An 18,579-nucleotide genomic window follows, 5' to 3' on the forward strand; every position below is an offset into this window, starting at 1 on the left:
GAAAGAGTCTCTAAAGATTTTTTCTTCGCTATCCAGGCCATCTAAAATGTAGTCACTCAATTTTCATTCGAACTGGAATATAGTAGTAAAATTTTAGAAAAGTCCTACTACTATTTGAGTTTTGCGAAGTATTCTAATAAGAAATGCAAGTAATCTAATGAGCTATCTAAAAAAACATAACTTGTATTTTATTATAATTGTAGAGATAGCAAACTATACAAATTTATTTCACTTTGTCATTTGATTTGCATGTATTTGAATCTGAGAGGACCCGTGACTTTCTTTCGCCTTAAACGTGATGATAATAATCAGCGTGACATTTATTTAAATCGGTACGTTACAACAAATGATGAGTCTGTCGCGTCGATCACTCCAGCGTTGGTGAAATGGCGTCTTCCCTTTAAGGCGTGAAATACATGAACATGATTGCGTTACAAAACGTCGCAAGAAAATAAATGCGTTTATAGCTACGCTGTTATTAACAACGTTTTTCTACTAATAGTAATATTTATTATTACTGTTAATAAGTAATAATATGTATTATTACTGTTAATAGAATTAATGTTGTTGTTCATTTAAATAAGAATTACGATATGACGGTGATAACTTTATGATATTTATTGTGTAATAAATATTTTCTTTATATTTTTTTTTTTATTATTATTTATTATACAGGTACACCAGCCACTAAAGCTTTGACCATAAATACTGGCTGTATGGTGATTTGCTGTGTATGATATTTTTTATATTTATTTTATGTTTTAATATATACCCACTTATTGAACGCGGTGTTTATTGCAGATATTTTATATATACAAATAAATGCATTTGTTTGCTTTCTTTCATTCTAATATGTATCAACCAATTCGATGCGATCTAAGATTTGTGCCTATATAATATTAAAAACTAAAATCTACGCAGGCGAGGCCACGTGTAGAAGCTAGTTTGAATAATAATGTTGCTTGGCGGTAAAATAGTGGATACTATTTTTTATAATAACAGTGCAATTAATTATTATGAATATATTCTGTTAAAATTTTAGATGATTATTTCGTTACTGACACAAAGGAAAATTAATGCCTGAAGGCATTCTTTATCACTCCCTTAATTTATAGACGTATTCAAGAATGCTGTACGTAAAAACAAACATAAATTAACTATAATAAAACCCACTAAACATATAAATATATCCTTTTAATAATAAGAAACATTTTTATGCGTTGATTTAGATAAGTAAAATGTTTTGGAAATAAAAGAGACGTTACATATTTATTGTTGGAGTATTTCTAGTCTGCGGCATCGTGACAAAAATCAATCCGTGTGTCCCCAAGTCGAGTCGTGACAGAGTGACAGGTAAATGAACGCGACCAATTGAGATTGTAACACGTCTCTGTCGTGTCCGGGATATTTGTAATGAGTCAGATTCTTTGTAAAAATAATATATATTTATCAAATATTGTAAAATAGTTTTGTGTTTAAAAATATGTAATTGCAAATTTCATTAGTCGTAAAGTAATTTTATTTTATACGAATATAAAACATATCCTATTTTATATAATTTATTTAAGTTACCTTTTTGGTAAATATTTCTCTTACATAACCTATAACATACTTTTAAAATACATAATAAATTACATAATAGCGAATATTTCGTATTCTAGATTGTACTGTCTCTAAGACGTATCTGAAAATTTAAGCTTATCCGATCGGTCGTCTGGTTTCTAATTTTCTGTTAAATTAAAGCGTGTAAAAAAGTGACAAAAGAACATACATATTATAAGCAGATGCATTTTAAATAAATAAATTTGTTCGTAATCTTATTCCTAGTGTAGTCATAATTTTAATCATCGTTTCACAAGGATTACTTTTAACTATAACCATTAAAACATATTAATGTCAGCCATTTGTGGAATCGGTGTATTATACTTTAATTTAGTAACATATTGTAAATTATTAAGAAAAAATAAGTAACATAAAAACATTTTAGATTTATTTGGATGATTTTATAGAAGATAGAAAGACGATACATCTTTAGTAACTTATAGAGTAAAATACTTCGGCCTATAATGTATAGATTATGCGGCACCATTAGCTAATGGCTGTGTACCTTAGGCGTCCGCTAAGCGACGAAATATTTAAATAGGTATCCATGATCCATCCGCGGCTATCTCCAGATAAAACGCCCCAATTCACATGCGTGAGCCGCGTGATGGATGAGTCCGACGATCAGACCCTACCCCCCACCGAAATTTGCCTTCCTACCCCCGACAACGGCCCGGCCTAAGTCCTGTAGGTGATCCATTACACTGGCATTTTTGCGTAATCCCCGTTTATAAATATGAAATTGAAGGAAGACCTAGTGATGGTTAATCGACTGGAGGTCGGGGGTCAACGCGTCCCTCTGCCTCAATAATTTATTGCCGAAAATAAAAAAACCCGCGCGAAACATGCGGTATTTTTCAACCACACCGAGTAAATCAAATCACGGAAAAAGTCATTGAAATTTTATTCGTAAAAAAATAGGTTTCGGACCGCAAGGGTACCGGAGAAGCGAAGTCAATGCGGAGTACGCAAATTATAGTGATTGTAATCAATACATTGCAGTCCCGTTTATTATAGACGGGGTACGGTCTGATTATAGATAATTATAGTTGGGGGAGGTGCGCCGCTCTGATGAGCGATTTGGGTATTATTTGCGCTTTATTTAGGTATTTATTGCGCTCGAGTGACGACGCAGATATTATGCTCGGTTATAATATGCCGCGTCCCTTGAGGGCTGCCTCCCTTCGGCTTTGTACTTACGCGGACATTGATTTGGTAATATTTAGAATGAGAGAATTTAAATATTTGGGCTTGCTACTTAATACGGATAATTTGGGTCAAAGGGAAGGTAAAGAACACGTTTCCGACAATTTCGTTTGATTTCCATTTTATATATTTTATTTAATGGGTGTTCAAAATATTTACCAACTTTGTGTGTTTTGGATGTACTATTATACGTTTTCAAATTAATTATCAATATAGTTTTGTCACAAATAATGTGGTTTTTATAATATTATGATAGAAGGCAATCATACCTGATATGGATACGCAGTAACGAATTGCGGATGAGCGAGTCCGCCACAAATAGCAATTATCAAGATTACGTCAATTCGGTTCAGAATTACAATACGAATTGTATAACATGATTGATGTAATTACGTCACATATGTATACATCTAAGTAATATATATATACTAGATCTCTAGGTCTAGAGGACATTATATATAGGTACCTACATAGTACCTTTGTAGGTATTCATAACCGCGCTAGCTTATATAATTTAACCTAGCTTCTCGTATAAGGGTCTAAACAAAACGTTTATATTGTAGAATACATAGAACATACGAAGAAACAATTAGGTTTTTTTTGGACCGCGAACCTTCTCGGATGTACATAGAAAAACTTATCAAAGTTTTATCACAATCGGATAAATGTTTTAGGAACGCATAGAAGACAAACATACAAAATATAATAATTTGTAAAACTAGATTAGACGAAATCGTGGTGACGCTTCTCAATCACCATCCCTATAATGCCTGGGGGCGTATAATATTCATTAGGTGCAGGCCGGGATGCTTCCTGGCTTAGTGCACTGATGTGGCGATAAGCGCTTGTTTGGGGTTACCTCAATTCTTTCCGAATTTTAATGCCAATTAGACTACACAATGTTGCCACAGCTGAAAGGATTGAGACCTTTATTAGTGTCGGATATTGTTATGTGCCCGTTCGCGCGGAAATTCGATGGTCATAGAATATGCTGATTACAAGGGTAATATTCACAACCCCGGGGCTTTCGATTATAATGGTTGTAACTATATAACTAATTAATTAAATTAACGTTTGCAGCGAATATTTTAGGTAGTAAATTATTCGTTCATTTAATTGTAGGTTGAATCCGTAGATATAGATACATATAGATACACATATAAATGAATATATATATATATGAATATCCGTAGATATATATAATGTAGAAAGTAGCTTAAATTGTGAATTCGTTGTTTCCTTTACAACCACATCACGTGATATAAGCATATGAAAATCGGATTTTAAGCAGCGATCTTTCGATTATAATCCGATCTTTCAAATCAACCTAAAGGTTTGTAATTTCATTGATGAAAATTAATATAATTCTTTAAATACTAATCTTTATTGGTATGCGTTTAATTTTTAAAACCTTAACCAAAAATGTAACTAAATCGTATAACTAACAGGCACTTTTGAATCATCATTTTATAAAATGATATTAAATGTAAAGCTACCACCGGCTTTGGATGTAGATTCTACCGAGAAGATCCGGCGAGAAACTCAGTTGTTACCGATTTTCTATCAAATTGATAAAATAAGAACATAATATTTTATTTAAAGGAATGAAATATTTATCAAATGCCTATATTTTCGCGAATACAGTTGCATATCGACACGACGGTGGCTCAATCATTCTTTCGCCTTAATGTAGCACATACATCACAACATTAATCTGACGGCCATGATGGATGCCCGGATTCCCTCTAATATCAACGATGTTTCGTTGTTTTTTAACAAGTGCGTATTTCTCACGATTCATTGTAAAACATTTTTGCCGGATTAATTGCATTATATCGTGCAAGATAAGTATTAATGGTTGACTATCAAGGGGCACCTACATTCGCACCCTTCTAATTATAGAATCTCGTTTATCATAACGTACCTAATGTCGACGTGAGTTATTGGACTAATTATTGTTATCAGTGTGAGGGAGAACTGAGAACGGTCCTCACTTCTCTTCTTCTTGCCGGAAATAATGAAAAGACTTATTCCTTCGCCTATTTCTATAGTTTATATGAAGTTGTTAGATAAATTACAAAATGAGAAATTAATTAAAAATGAGAATTATCTGCTAGGCTTGTACCATCTTTTGTTTTCATTTGCAAATGACAGGGTATTATTGTTTCGGTAGTAGTGTCAAGTGATATCCCCAACGGAGCAGTCGCCGGTGTCCGGAGGGCGAGGCATTTCACGAGCGGCTGCCCGCCTGACCTTTCTGGCTCCGGGGACCGAAATGCCATCATGTTTTCATTTTTTCTGCCGCCCGCGCCGCTCACTCGACGACACTCGATTAATTTTTCACGGTACGCTTGTCAAAATGTGATTTAATATAGCACGCAAGGGTTGACCGAGAGCGCGCTTTGACGTGTGATGCGTGCACTTTGTTCGCATGTCCGACGAGGCCATAGCAAATCCGGTCAACATAGATATCAAGATAAATAAAAGGTAATTTTCACTTTAATTTTCCTGAAATTTTCATATTTGTTCCGTACTAAAATATAAAACATTTACAATAATGGCGCTGTTTTAAGCCCACAATAAGCGCCTATTATTATTTGATATTCGGCATTCCGACGCCAGTTACAAGTGGCATTATCAATAACGCCAAAAATAGGAACCGCAATTTTCAATTTGCCGCGTCACTCCGGATTCCAATAGGAAGCGGGGATAAATGGAGTCACATTCCAATATGTCACATTGGCTTTTCGACATTCTGGATTCGGGGTTTGGTATATTCGGTATGTTCGTTCGTAGTTGGTACATACGTCGCATAGTGCCCGAACGCATTCCATATCCCACTAATGACATTCTAACGCACTAGCCGTTGAAGACGATTTGTTATATATTATCAATATATATGTGATAATCTTTAACAAATTTACTTGAGTGCGTAATAATGTAGTTAACATTAAATAAATAATTATTTACGCAAATGATTCAAAATGTCCTGGTTGGTTACGACCACAAAATGGTTGTATTCCAATAGGAAGGTATATTGAATCAGCGTATCTAAACTAAGGAATAATTTTATTCATCTTAAACAGTAAATGTCTATAGAGTTGACACGTAAAAACTATTAAAAATACTTAAAATAACACTTGGTGACGTCATAAATTTGGCTAAATGATGATGAAAATAATTTATCAGGACGTCATTTCAACTCGAGAAAGTAAAGGGATTTAAAATTTTTCAAAACAAGACATAAATAGGGTGAAAGGCTCGATGCGATGCCCTTTCAGATGTACATTAGGCAGTCTACACATGAGCGGCATGCGTGTCACGTCGCTCGTTATTGCCTGTATGGCGCTGCCATTGCCCGTCCTGATTTGAAATATTTCCACGGAACCACTTATACGCACCTAGGAAGCTTGATGTATTCAGTAGACGACTTTGATTATTTCAATTTATATTGGGTATTATGAAATCAGAAATAAAATTGATATTTATTATTTCCTAGTTGTTTTAAATTTACATTTTATATTATTATATAGTTGTATTATATTTAAAAAAAAACAAAACTATGTATAATATTATTTAGTTTCGGTAAAACTATCTCAGAGTCATCATAATTCCAAATCGGTTTTACTCTGCATTCAAGAATATAAAAGAAATATAAAACAGAATAGTTTACATTTCTGAACGAAAATTTATATGATTTACAATCATAAAAACTTTCTCTACTGGTACAAATCTAGGAAAATCTCTCTGAGTTTTCAGGTGTTTTATTTATGCTTATATCTTGTACTCGACTGAGAGACATATTACGTATAAAAGAATGAGCTCAAATGTAAACTGTTACTTTGATTTAAATTGAATCAACTTATTAATTTATAAAAAGTTTTTCTTGAATTTACTAAAACAAAAAATATGCCACTTGATAATATTAGTATGATATGATAGAAGCGAGAAAGTGCGAGACTCGAGTCGATTCTGATGACACGTGATTCGCAAATCCGTGGCATGTGAGTCTCTCAAGGTGAGAGGGTAATCGTTTTGTAGTGCTGCGTTTTGTGTTCCATTGTACGATGGGATGCGAGGCAATAGCGACCGCGCATATTCCTCTCGCGTACCTAGTCTAATGGGGTTACATGACTCGCGCCTTACCTTACTCCGAGCAGGAATACTTCTCGTTATTACAAATGCGACTCTTATGGAGCATATTGAGATGTCGTGTCCTGAATAACATTTCGGTATGCGGATGACGTTTAAATACAATTTAATAATTTTATCTGCGTATCTTGAATAGAAAACGGGTTTATTGCATATCTACGTTTGTAAGAAATGCTTTAATAGGTGAATTTAATGTTATTAATAAATACGAAGGCAGAGGAACGAAAAGCCCACTAGAAGTGGTCATCGCCTTTAAACATTGGCATCATCATCATCATCATATCAGCCGAAAGACGTCCACTGCTGGACAAAGGCCTCCCCCAAGGATTTCCACGTTGGTAAACATTGGCACTGTAAGAAATATTACCGAATTAAAGATATAAAGTAATAAAAACCGACAAAAAGCATTACTTTCTAAGGTGGACCGACGACTTAGAAAATAATGCTTTTTGTCGGTAGAAATTACTGATGTATAACTGAAGGTTCAGCAATTACAAGAAATATAGTAAAAATTAAATTTCGTAAAAAATATTTACGAATATAAAATCATTTTATTATTATAGAAAATTACAATAAATAAGAAGATATTACAAATAAAACGGGCTCCCAAATCCCAGGTGTTGTCGATATTTTGCGACGAACGTAGGTAACGTTACTGTCATCAGTCTATAAAAAAAAATCGATTAAATCTTGCACAAGCCGAAAGCTCTGTTGGAGCAGATGTGCGCGTGCGCATCACCTGTCCCACGTGGCGAAGAAATAAAGGCGCCCGTAAGAAACCATTGTTACTTCTTTGCGAGTATTGATTTAGTGTTTGTCCCATTGTCCAGTTTGTGATGCCTTTTAACTAACACCTGAATTTTAATGTATTTTCGTCGTTATTTGCGACCCGTTTTTAACAGCCGGCATTAATTGCAACGTCAATTAAGTTGATCTTGAAAAAGTATATTTATAATGCTATATTGAAAAATTCATCATCTAAAATCATTTATGATTAATAAATGTGCAATCTGGAATGACATTTATAAGTACATATAAATATTTATATATATATATAAATAAATTATATCGTTGTTGTGTATACATTAGTTGGTACATTTATAATTTCAGACATTTTAAAATTTCAAGATGGTTGGACAAATGGGCCACCTGATGGTTAGTAGTCATCATTGCCCATAGACATTGGCGCTGTAAGAAATATTAACCATAACCATAGCTAATGCGCCACCAGCCTTGGGGACTAAGATGGCATGTCCCCTTGTGCCTCTAGTTACACTGACTTACTTATCCTTCCAACCGGAACACAATACTAAGTATTGTCTGGTATACTGTTTATCTGGTGGCAGGGCTTTGTGCAGGCCCGTCTGGGTGGATACAATTAACTCATCAGATTCTGCCGCTAAGCAGCAATACTTATTATTGTTGCATTCCAGTTTGAAGGGTGAGTGAGCCAGTGTGACTACAGGCACAAGGGACATAAGAACTTAGTTTCCAAGGTTGGTGGCGCATTGTCGATGTAAGGAATGGTTATTATTTCTTACCTCGTCAATGTCTATGGGCGGTGGTGACTCTTACCATCAAGTGGCCCATTTGCTCGTCGGTCTGCCTATAACATATGTATATGTAATGAAGGTGGTACGCTTAGGTACCACCCTCGTGCACGCTTTCACAAAGCCATACCACCAAGTAAAATAAATAATAATGTATGTTTATATCTTCAGATATACACAGACAGATTTTAACAACTTTCAAATCTCCAAATTACTTACTAAAGAATAAATTTCAATGACAAAAATAGGAAATAAAACTTAAATGCTATTATTATAGTATTAACACTATAAATATACATACATATTTACTATTTACTTTACAATATCTGATTGAATTTGGCAGTGGTTCAATGTAACCTTTCACGTATAATCAAAACACGTACAATAATTGCAAAATTAAAAGCCGCATGAATTAAAATTGATTATTAGGTAGCGAGGCCAGGGGTCACAGCCAGAATGTAATGCAGATGACAGCAACCTCGTTAGTAATGTTAATTACTGAATAAAACCTGCAAAAAATATGCAACAATGTATAAACGAAATGTAATCGAAATATTATTCCATGGAATATATAAGATCTTAACCGAAGGTAGTGGTTACACGTCGATGCGAGCACGAATGAGGTTTCACGTATCTAATTTGTTTATAACACCTAAAAACCAGCATTAACTTATGTACCAAATTAGGTAATAAGCTAATGCATTCAAAGAATTTTAGAATTTATTAATTTAGAGCAATATTCAAAAAAAATATTGATATATGCTTGTTAATGAACAGATTTTGGTGGAAACTGAATAAAAAAACCTTGCACTATTACGAAATGCAATGCATTGTTAAACGCATAATACATGGAATAGCCGAAATTCATTCTCAAAATTCATTGATGGATGACAAAAAAAAATATACCCGTACCTCTCATTTACCTGCCCGTAAGTGTCTCAGTTTTATTGATTTATATCTCGGGATGTCAATGAAAATAAAAGTAAACTTAATGCTCAGTTAACAGAGCACATATTCATTTAACGACAATCTTAAAAAAATTTAATGTCCTGCGGAGTTATCGACAATTGCTGTACAATTGTCATAGACGTGCGTCGTATTTCACCGATGTTTACGACACATCGTATACTTAGATTTGTGTCCTCCCGGGTGGGTTAATTTACAACTGTTGGAATATAAAAATATGATATAAAGTGAAAATTACATTTTTATTTAATTTCTAATAATGACACTAATAAAATAACCTTTTAAAAGTCACCTCATTATTTAAGATGTATTTGTTTCAAATTTTATATAACATGATTGATTTAGCTCTTTAAATATTGAGTTTATTTAAAGTCATAAGTTAAGATAGGTAATATACAATTACGTATATTTAAAATATATCAAATTTTTGATTGGCAAATAATATAATAGCCTCTACCTGAGGTACTTGCAAGCATGCGAGGAATACGCAGAAACGCACAATGGGCGTCAAATTTTTTTCCCCAATGCGAGTTAAAGCGCAGTTTTTCGGCATGCATTCCAAAAAGACACCTGGTCGGAAACGAGCCCCGGGGGTCCAGTACCCTGATCGATAGAGGCCGTACCGAACGTGATTTTGCAACACAATACCACTAGAATCTATCGTGATTCGAAGCGGTCCAAAGGCGGCGTCGTGAAGTCTGTTTAAAACAATCAATGATGGAGTTTTGTGAATGGACTATGAAACAAAGATCCTTTTTGCTCCGATAGTGGGTGGGCAGGATGTCAGGTGAATTATTGAAGGTATTTCGACAATTGGATCAATGGAATGCTTGAGGCACTCATTCGGATTTAACAGCTGTATAAAAGGCATGCGTTGTTCTTAAAGGATATGATTGCAATCATTATTCTAAAATACAAATAACATGTTAATAATATGCAAGGATTTTTGTTTTTGATTATTCAATTCCATTATACTTCAGACATCAATTATATAACGTTTGATTTAGTATGTTTTTATTAATTTTTTAAACACGTTATTAAAAATAAATAAATGAAAACTACGAATCATTATTTAGAATTGAAAAAAGTATTTATTAATACCCTATTGGTATCAATTACATACTAATTTTTTTGTAGTTACAACTGTATTCAATAAATATATTAAAATATTTTTGATTAATGCTTAAATTATTTAACCCACAAGTTATTAAAACGTATGCCCTATATTCTTCCACCCTTATTCCACTTTAATCCAGATTAATGCATGCCGAAACGATGGAATCCTCTGTACGTTTCGAGACAATAATTTGATTGATCTCATAATGAATATGCAGATATGTTAAGTAAAGATAAGATCCCGCAAAATAAAGCGAACTCCCCGAGGAGTGATTGCTGCCTACTGCCTACTGCCTACCTCAGTTACAGCCAGATTTTAATCTCAGATAAGTGGAACGGGCATTGAGCAGTTTACATAAATTGTAAAGTTAGCACCTTGTTAACAAACTGCAGCGTTTGATTATGAGATTGTTTGATAAAGTAAGCTATGTGCTACAATTTATGACATAGGTACTTACCGAATTGTAATTATCTTATTAAAAAAAATAAGGATAATTTATCACATGAGATACTCAGTTACATGATTTTATACTATTAGAATAAGCAATTCAATTTCACTCAATTCGCAAAAAATGACAAATATTGACTTTAAATTTAAATGGTCCTTGTCGTTTTATTACATATCAATATCAGATTATATATATATATATATATATTTCATTAATAACTGACATCTCATAACATCCTCGGGTACTTTGAGTGACATTTTAAGGTCAAACTTAAGTAGAGCGTAAATATAAAGCGTTGGGAGTAAAACAATTAGTGAAACGAAAAGATTTAATTTCCGTCAAAGTAATGAGCTCGTTGCAAGTGCTTTGATATTTTGTTATAGACTTACATATATTTTGGACTTTATATTTATGACATTTACGGCTTTACTTAAATACAGTCAGTATTTGTATCGGTGTCTCTTTCTGCCATCATTGATTTGAAACTCGATAAAACAAGAAAATAAAACAAGAAGTAGTTGGTTAGAGCGGTTGTCGTAAGAATATTATATATTTACCCTATTTCTGATTAGAAAATTGAAGTAAAGTTAATTTGTAAAATAACCACCGTTTTCGTATGTAAAACTGCTGACAAAAAACTCGATACTTACAGTTCTTCAAAATGTTAAGTTAGTAATTGACGTATAATTTCGATTCAGTTTAAAATATTTTAAAAAAAAGTAAACTTTGCAAACAAACGACTAATTTACGAATCCAAAGCGAGTTAAAAAACAGACATGGAGTGCGAGAAATAATGAAATATCTTCATTTACCCTTCTAATTAATAGCCATCAGTGTCTCCTCCAGTCTCGAGGGCTGACAACGCTTTCAAGTTTTTTAATATGCTTCCTCACCTCGGTAAAACAGGAAGTATAATTGCTTTTTTTCCTCTGCTAAGTTCCAACTCCCTTCGTAAATCTCGCTACAATTAGGAAAGTTGGCTCTGTTTTAGGAACGGGTTGACGGGTTTTAAGCTTGAAGCTGCCATAACGGCACATACATTTTTTAATACTTTTTAATAATACATTTTAAATAAATTAAATAAATTTTTGCTAAGCACACTCGAAGCGATGCTTGTGATAAAAATTATATATTAGATAAGCTATGAATTCCACGTAAAGGAAAAACTACATTTCTATGAACCCATATTGAAGCGGATAGGTTAATATTAGGTACCTACTAGTTTTAGTAAAGATATATGTGATACTTTAAATATTTCATTTTGTCTCGTACTGTTACTTCAGCAAAAAGTAATAATTATTTGAATTATTCAAGCAAATATTGCAAAATTATCCTTGTTTATAATGTTGTGCTCAAGTAAAAGATAAATGATAAACAAACAAGACATGGACATCCTATGAGCTTAAAAATTGAAGAGCTGGATTACAAGATCCGATAACGGGATATTTTCAGGGTTGTAATTTTTTGTAACCAACTAAAATTCTGAATAAATCAGTACAAATTGGCTAAAAACAGCTTAGCATATTTCATATGGTTAAATTGTTTGTACAATGATTTTCTTGTTCGGTGGTGAATGAAAACATCGTGAGGGAAAAAATATGTGTTGAATAAAAAATCTGCCATATGTGTGTCCACGACTAATCCACCACGATACTAAGCCGAGATGGTCCAGTGGTAAGAACGCGTGAATCTTAACCGATGATCGTGGGTTCAAACCCGGGCAAGCACCACTGAATTTTCATATGCTTAATTTGTGATTATAATTCATCTCGTGCTTTACGGTGAAAGAAAAATATCGTGAGGAAACCTGTATGTGTCTAATTTCACTGAAATTCTGCCACACGTGTATTACACCAACCTGTACTTGAACAGCGTGGTGGAATAAGCTCAAAACCTTCTCTGTTACAAATAAATTGAATGAAATTATTGGTTTAATTAATTTTATTCAATTTATTCAAGGGAGAGGAGGCCTATAGCCCAGCAGTGGGACATTCACAGGCTGTTACGGAAAACATAACAATTGTGAATAACTTATATCTAAGTTATCTCCTATTAAGACTGAGAGGAACTGGAAGAGTGAACCACAACATGCTCCACTGTTGTTTGGTAATATCAGTCTTACATTTTTAAGACAATGCTGGTTTTCGTACTGTATATTTTTCGATAATAGTTAAGCAGTTAAAAAAATACAAATGTTCTGGCATTAAACATACTTTTACTTCTATACACCAGACTTATAACATGAAACATTTTTTTTCAATACATATAAAAACATTTCATTGGTCCAATATATCTAATTTATAAAATTATCTATAATAATAATCGCTATATATTAGTTTTCTCATTTGTTTATTAAATTAGTATGAATATTGTAGTGCATTATAACATTTTTATGAAAGTCTATGATTTAAAATTGCATTTTATAAAAACATAATGTTATTGCTCTGGAAATTTTATTAGAATTGATTTGATATATGTGCCTATTTAAAATGTGTATTATCTAACAATCTAATTATGTACATATAAAAATAGCACTTGATGTAAGAAGAGTTAATACATACGACTTTTACTGCTTTTGATTCAATGATATATTATTATCTATTTTATAAAAATATCATTATTGTAATTCGCATTCTAGCTTAAAACCTCGAAGCTAAATTTTGTGTTATCTGCTAAAAAATATATTTTTTCAATTGGCAACCCTAGTTCCACCTCCAGGTATACATATTGCAGACTGGACTGATTGCGCGAACCATTGTGTTCGAGTCGCAGACGTTCAACACAATTAAGTATTAGAACGAGTGGAGTTTATGGCTAAGACATTAGATCGATCCAATTTATTCATTATGGTAACTTAATTATATAGTATAATGTTTGATTTGATAAATCTTTGGTTAATTACTTATTTTACTACTAGATCAATTGTAAGTGCTCAGAATATTGTCATTATTAAAGTTCTATTTGATTTACGATATTTATCGAAGAATGTTCGACATATTTGCGAAAGGATATAGTTCCTACGACAAAACTAAAAATATTTTACCGTTTATTCGGTCATGTTTTTATAGAATCATTAATAACATTTTTATATACTTTATTTATGTAATTGACTTTCTTACAAATAAAACATATATTTAACACGAACTTCCTTCGTTTTCGAATATGTTGATAAGTTAAATAAGATGGACATCATATGTAAATATTATTATGGAGTTTCTTTTGCGTCTCGACTTTATTGAAAAACATTTTAATATCAGTGCAATTATTTTAATAATTGCATTGAATTAAATAAACCCTAAAATACTGATAAGTAACAGACTAGTTAACAAGTGCAGTACCATTGCACGCCACTTAAGTGGTAAATTTGAGGAAGCTGTCATCTGAACACAGCTCGTCGCGATCGCTCAAGTGGTCTGCTAACGAACACGCGTGTCAAAGCGAAACACTTCATTAGGTGAGCGACGCTCTTCGGCCGTGGAAAATCCTCCTCCTCGCCCCCCTCTCGCCTCCCCCACACCCTCGCGCTGCAGCTCCTAGCACCAGCCTCTATTTAGTGGGCGTCTTACCAACTCCGCTGCGCTAATTAGACGACGCCGACTCTCTTCTCATTAGTGGCGAAATTATGCAGTTTGCTGGAATTCGGGTTAAATGTGAGGTCGAGATGTCGAGTGCTGCGAAAAAGTTGAGTATTTTCCAATGTCATCGGTTCATTTATTTTTATCATTTAAATAAATTCGTTCAGCATGTTTCAGATGTATGCTTGAATATTCTACGTGAAAGTCATAACTGAATAAGTATATTAAATAAATAAACAACGCACAAATACGATAAAAGAGATACATTTCATTAAAAATATACAAAAGAGCGTTGGCTAATTAGAATGCGGACTCAAAAATGTGTCCGAAAAACGAAACGCTGAATGTTTCTCATTTAGGTAAACGGGCGGCAACCGGCATATTTTTGAGGGAACGTCCTCTCGGGCAAACAACGTTTATCTACAGCACATTGGGTTAATGAATAGGGGAGGAAGAATGAGAAGTAGGCATTATTTTAATTAGGAAAAAATGTTGAACACTCCTCCACGACCGGGGTTCGGATCAACGGTACGAGTAGACAAGGGTAATGGACGCTACAGCGTTGCTGGCTAACTGAGCAAGCTAATAAATTGCACTTGATTCAGGGCATGCATTTTAATAATAAAATGAACGTGAACCGAGTTATACGAATGAAAGTGGATATGTGAATACTGCAGTGTAATTCATATGACCTTTTCGAATACTGGCGTATGTGAGTGCGTAAACGTGTTGTTTTTCTAATCGTTTTATGTAGTTAAGTAAACATATATAAAACAAAATTCAATGAAACTCGCTGCTACTGATACCTGTCCATTAGGCACCTAAATAAACATAACAATGTAAGAAATTTAGCTGCGTTAACGCCGCCCCACCCACTTTCCAACAAAAGGAAGCGGCCCAAGGTAGCAGCAAAAAACGCCGCATCATAGTTAAATCATTTACGAAATATTGACAACAATAAACGATTGCTTTCGGTGAGGACTTTAAAAAATGTCGGTTATTAATATTTCGTTTCTTTGTCACGGACCACGTGTCCCCGTACCTGAACTTGCGAATGACAGTGTATAAAAAAAATTGCAAAAAATATCTGCCGCTAGGCGAAAAAGAGCAGAAGCACAAACAAACAACAGCCAGTTTGAATGATTGCTTCCCTGGAAGAGCGGCAAGTCCATTTTTCACAAGTGCCATTCACCGCTTTCATGTTTCGTAGGTACTGTGTATTTTATATATTTTTTCATTTATCTCCCTCCGCCGCCCTCCGCCAAATTGATATTCGTCGAATGCGAAATTTCGGCGTCCAATTCCTCACTGTTTTATTCATTTAGTGATTTCGTGATGGTAAACTCACAGGTAGATGTGTTTAATTTCGAAATGAATGTTTATTGCCGCGTTTCCGTTTTGTTTTCGATTTTACTACGGATATTCGATGTATGTGATGTTTACACCGTCCACATATGTATGTAAAACTGCCTACTCGAATGTTAAATGTGTTGTTAAAACTGTAATTATTGTGACACTTTTGTTTAATACATACAACGATGTTTTGATATAAGATTTAACACAAGAGGATGGCTCTTGTAAGTCGAAATATCTAAGTGAATAAATTAATATTGACAGGAATCAAATATATGGGACAACATATTTAAACTGCTATTAAAAATTAAATTTAAATTACTTGAAGTAAAATTATAATTATATTGTTTCAATGTTTGTATGGTACGGAAAAAAATGTTTTTTTTTTACGATTTATAACAGTTTTATGAAAAAATGGTTATGGATGGCGGTTTTGTTTTGATCGAAGTCATTTAATACGTATCCCAAATCATATGAGATTTTCCACGTTCTGAATGAATGAAACAACTACCTTTTGTTATGGATGAATTGGGAAAGATGAAATTATATTTAAAACGCACTACCAACCATGAGGTATAAATTGGTGTATATTTTCTTATTATGTGAATTAAATTTAAGACATTTTAAAGACAATGTGTATTTTTTTGCATGGAAGTTTACCGTGTCGTTGCATTGGTTGATAAATCAAAGATGCGTTTAAGACCAAGAAAATATAAGATTACTGAGGTACATGCTATTATGTCGATCAGTCATCACTGACCAGTCCCGTGAACTTAGAATGAACCAGCTATCTGGTTCTACTTGTTCTAGGAGCATCTTGCTCCTTTGCTCGAGAACTTATCTTTTCTATTTTTTTGTAGTATAGGTAGGCGGACGAGCATATGGGCCACCTGATGGTAAGTGGTCACCAACGCCTATAGACATTGGCATTGTAAGAAATGTTAATCATCGCCAATGCACGCGCCACCAACTTTGGGAACTAAGTTGTTATGTCCCTTGTGCCTGTGAATACACTAGCTTAGTCATCCTTCAAACCGGAACACAACAATACCAAATATTGCTGTTTTGCGGTAGAATATCTGATGAATCCCACTACCAGTTTCAGTAAGTTATTTATCTTATGAACGACTGTGCAAGCGGTTCCCAAAAAAGGGGATCGGTCTGACCCGGCAAATTACCGGCCAATAGCTATCACCTCAGTACTTTGTAAGGTGATGGAACGGATTTTAAACAACCAACTGATCCATTACCTAGAAGATCACTGTCTGATTAATGATCGTCAGTACGGGTTTCGACCAAAACGGTCCACAGGTGATCTTCTAGCGTACGTAACACACCTCTGGGGTGAAGCTATCGACAAGCATGGAGAATCGTTGGCTGTCAGCCTCGATATCTCCAAGGCTTTCGACAGGGTCTGGCACAGAAGTCTTCTCTCCAAGCTACCGGCATATGGTCTGCCTGCTCAGCTATGCACCTGGATTGCCAGCTTCCTACACAAGCGTAGCCTTCGTGTTTTAGTAGATGGTTGCGCTTCACAATTCTATGTAGTGAATGCTGGGGTCCCCCAGGGATCTGTGCTATCTCCCACACTCTTTCTTTTGCATATCAATGATATGCTCTCCCTTGGGAAAATACATTGCTATGCAGATGATAGTACAGTGCATGGTGGATACCACGGACGCGCAGTGGCTGGGCGGGCGGAAACTGAGGAGAGGCGGGAGAATCTTGTCATTGAACTCGATAGGACGTTAGAGCTCATCGCCAAATGGGGCTCTGATAATCTTGTTGAGTTTAATGCCAAGAAAACACAGGTATGCGCTCTCACGGCGAAAAAGTCAACATTTTCCCCTCTTCCCTCCCTCTGTGGTACTCCGCTGGTGATGCAAAGCAAAATCGCCATGCTGGGGATTGACGTTCGCTGCGACCTTAGTCCAAGGGATTACATCGAGGCTGTTATAAAAACAGCTTCACGGAAACTCGGAGGCTTTTTCACGCCACAACAACTGTGCCTGCTGTACAAAACACAGGTACGGTCTTGCGTGGAATATTGCTCGCACCTTTGGGATGGCTCCGCTAAGTACCTACTTGAGGCCTTGGACCGGTTGCAGCGACGTGCCGTACGCATTATTGGCGACGTAAAGGTCACAAACACCCTTGAACCTTTACAATTGCGTCGTGAGATAGCAGCACTGAGCGCTTTCTATCGACTGTATCACGGCGAGTGCTCTGAGGAATTATTCTCTCTAATTCCTGCTTCCCCCTTCCTTCTTAAGTCCACGCGAGCTGGTTCTCGATGTCACCGCCTAACTGTGACATCAATTCCATCGCGAACAAAGAAATTTGGCAACTCCTTTCTTTGTCGCACTTACAAAAAATGGAATTCCTTACCAGCTCACGTGTTCCCCTCCTCTTACAACCCGGGTTCCTTCAAACGAGGCGTGAAGAGGCATCTTTCGGGCCGGCAAGGCGAAGGCGGCTAGTGCAGAACGTTTTTCCCGTCTGTACTGGCCGTCGTCGCGTTTGGACTCTACTACCACTTACCATCAGGTGGAGTAGAGTCATTTGCCCTCCCGGCGAATATAAAAAAAAAAAAAGACTCTTGTACTTATA

The sequence above is a fragment of the Nymphalis io genome, chromosome 3 (genome assembly GCF_905147045.1).
Source record: "Nymphalis io chromosome 3, ilAglIoxx1.1, whole genome shotgun sequence".
Lineage (NCBI taxonomy): Eukaryota > Metazoa > Arthropoda > Insecta > Lepidoptera > Nymphalidae > Nymphalis > Nymphalis io.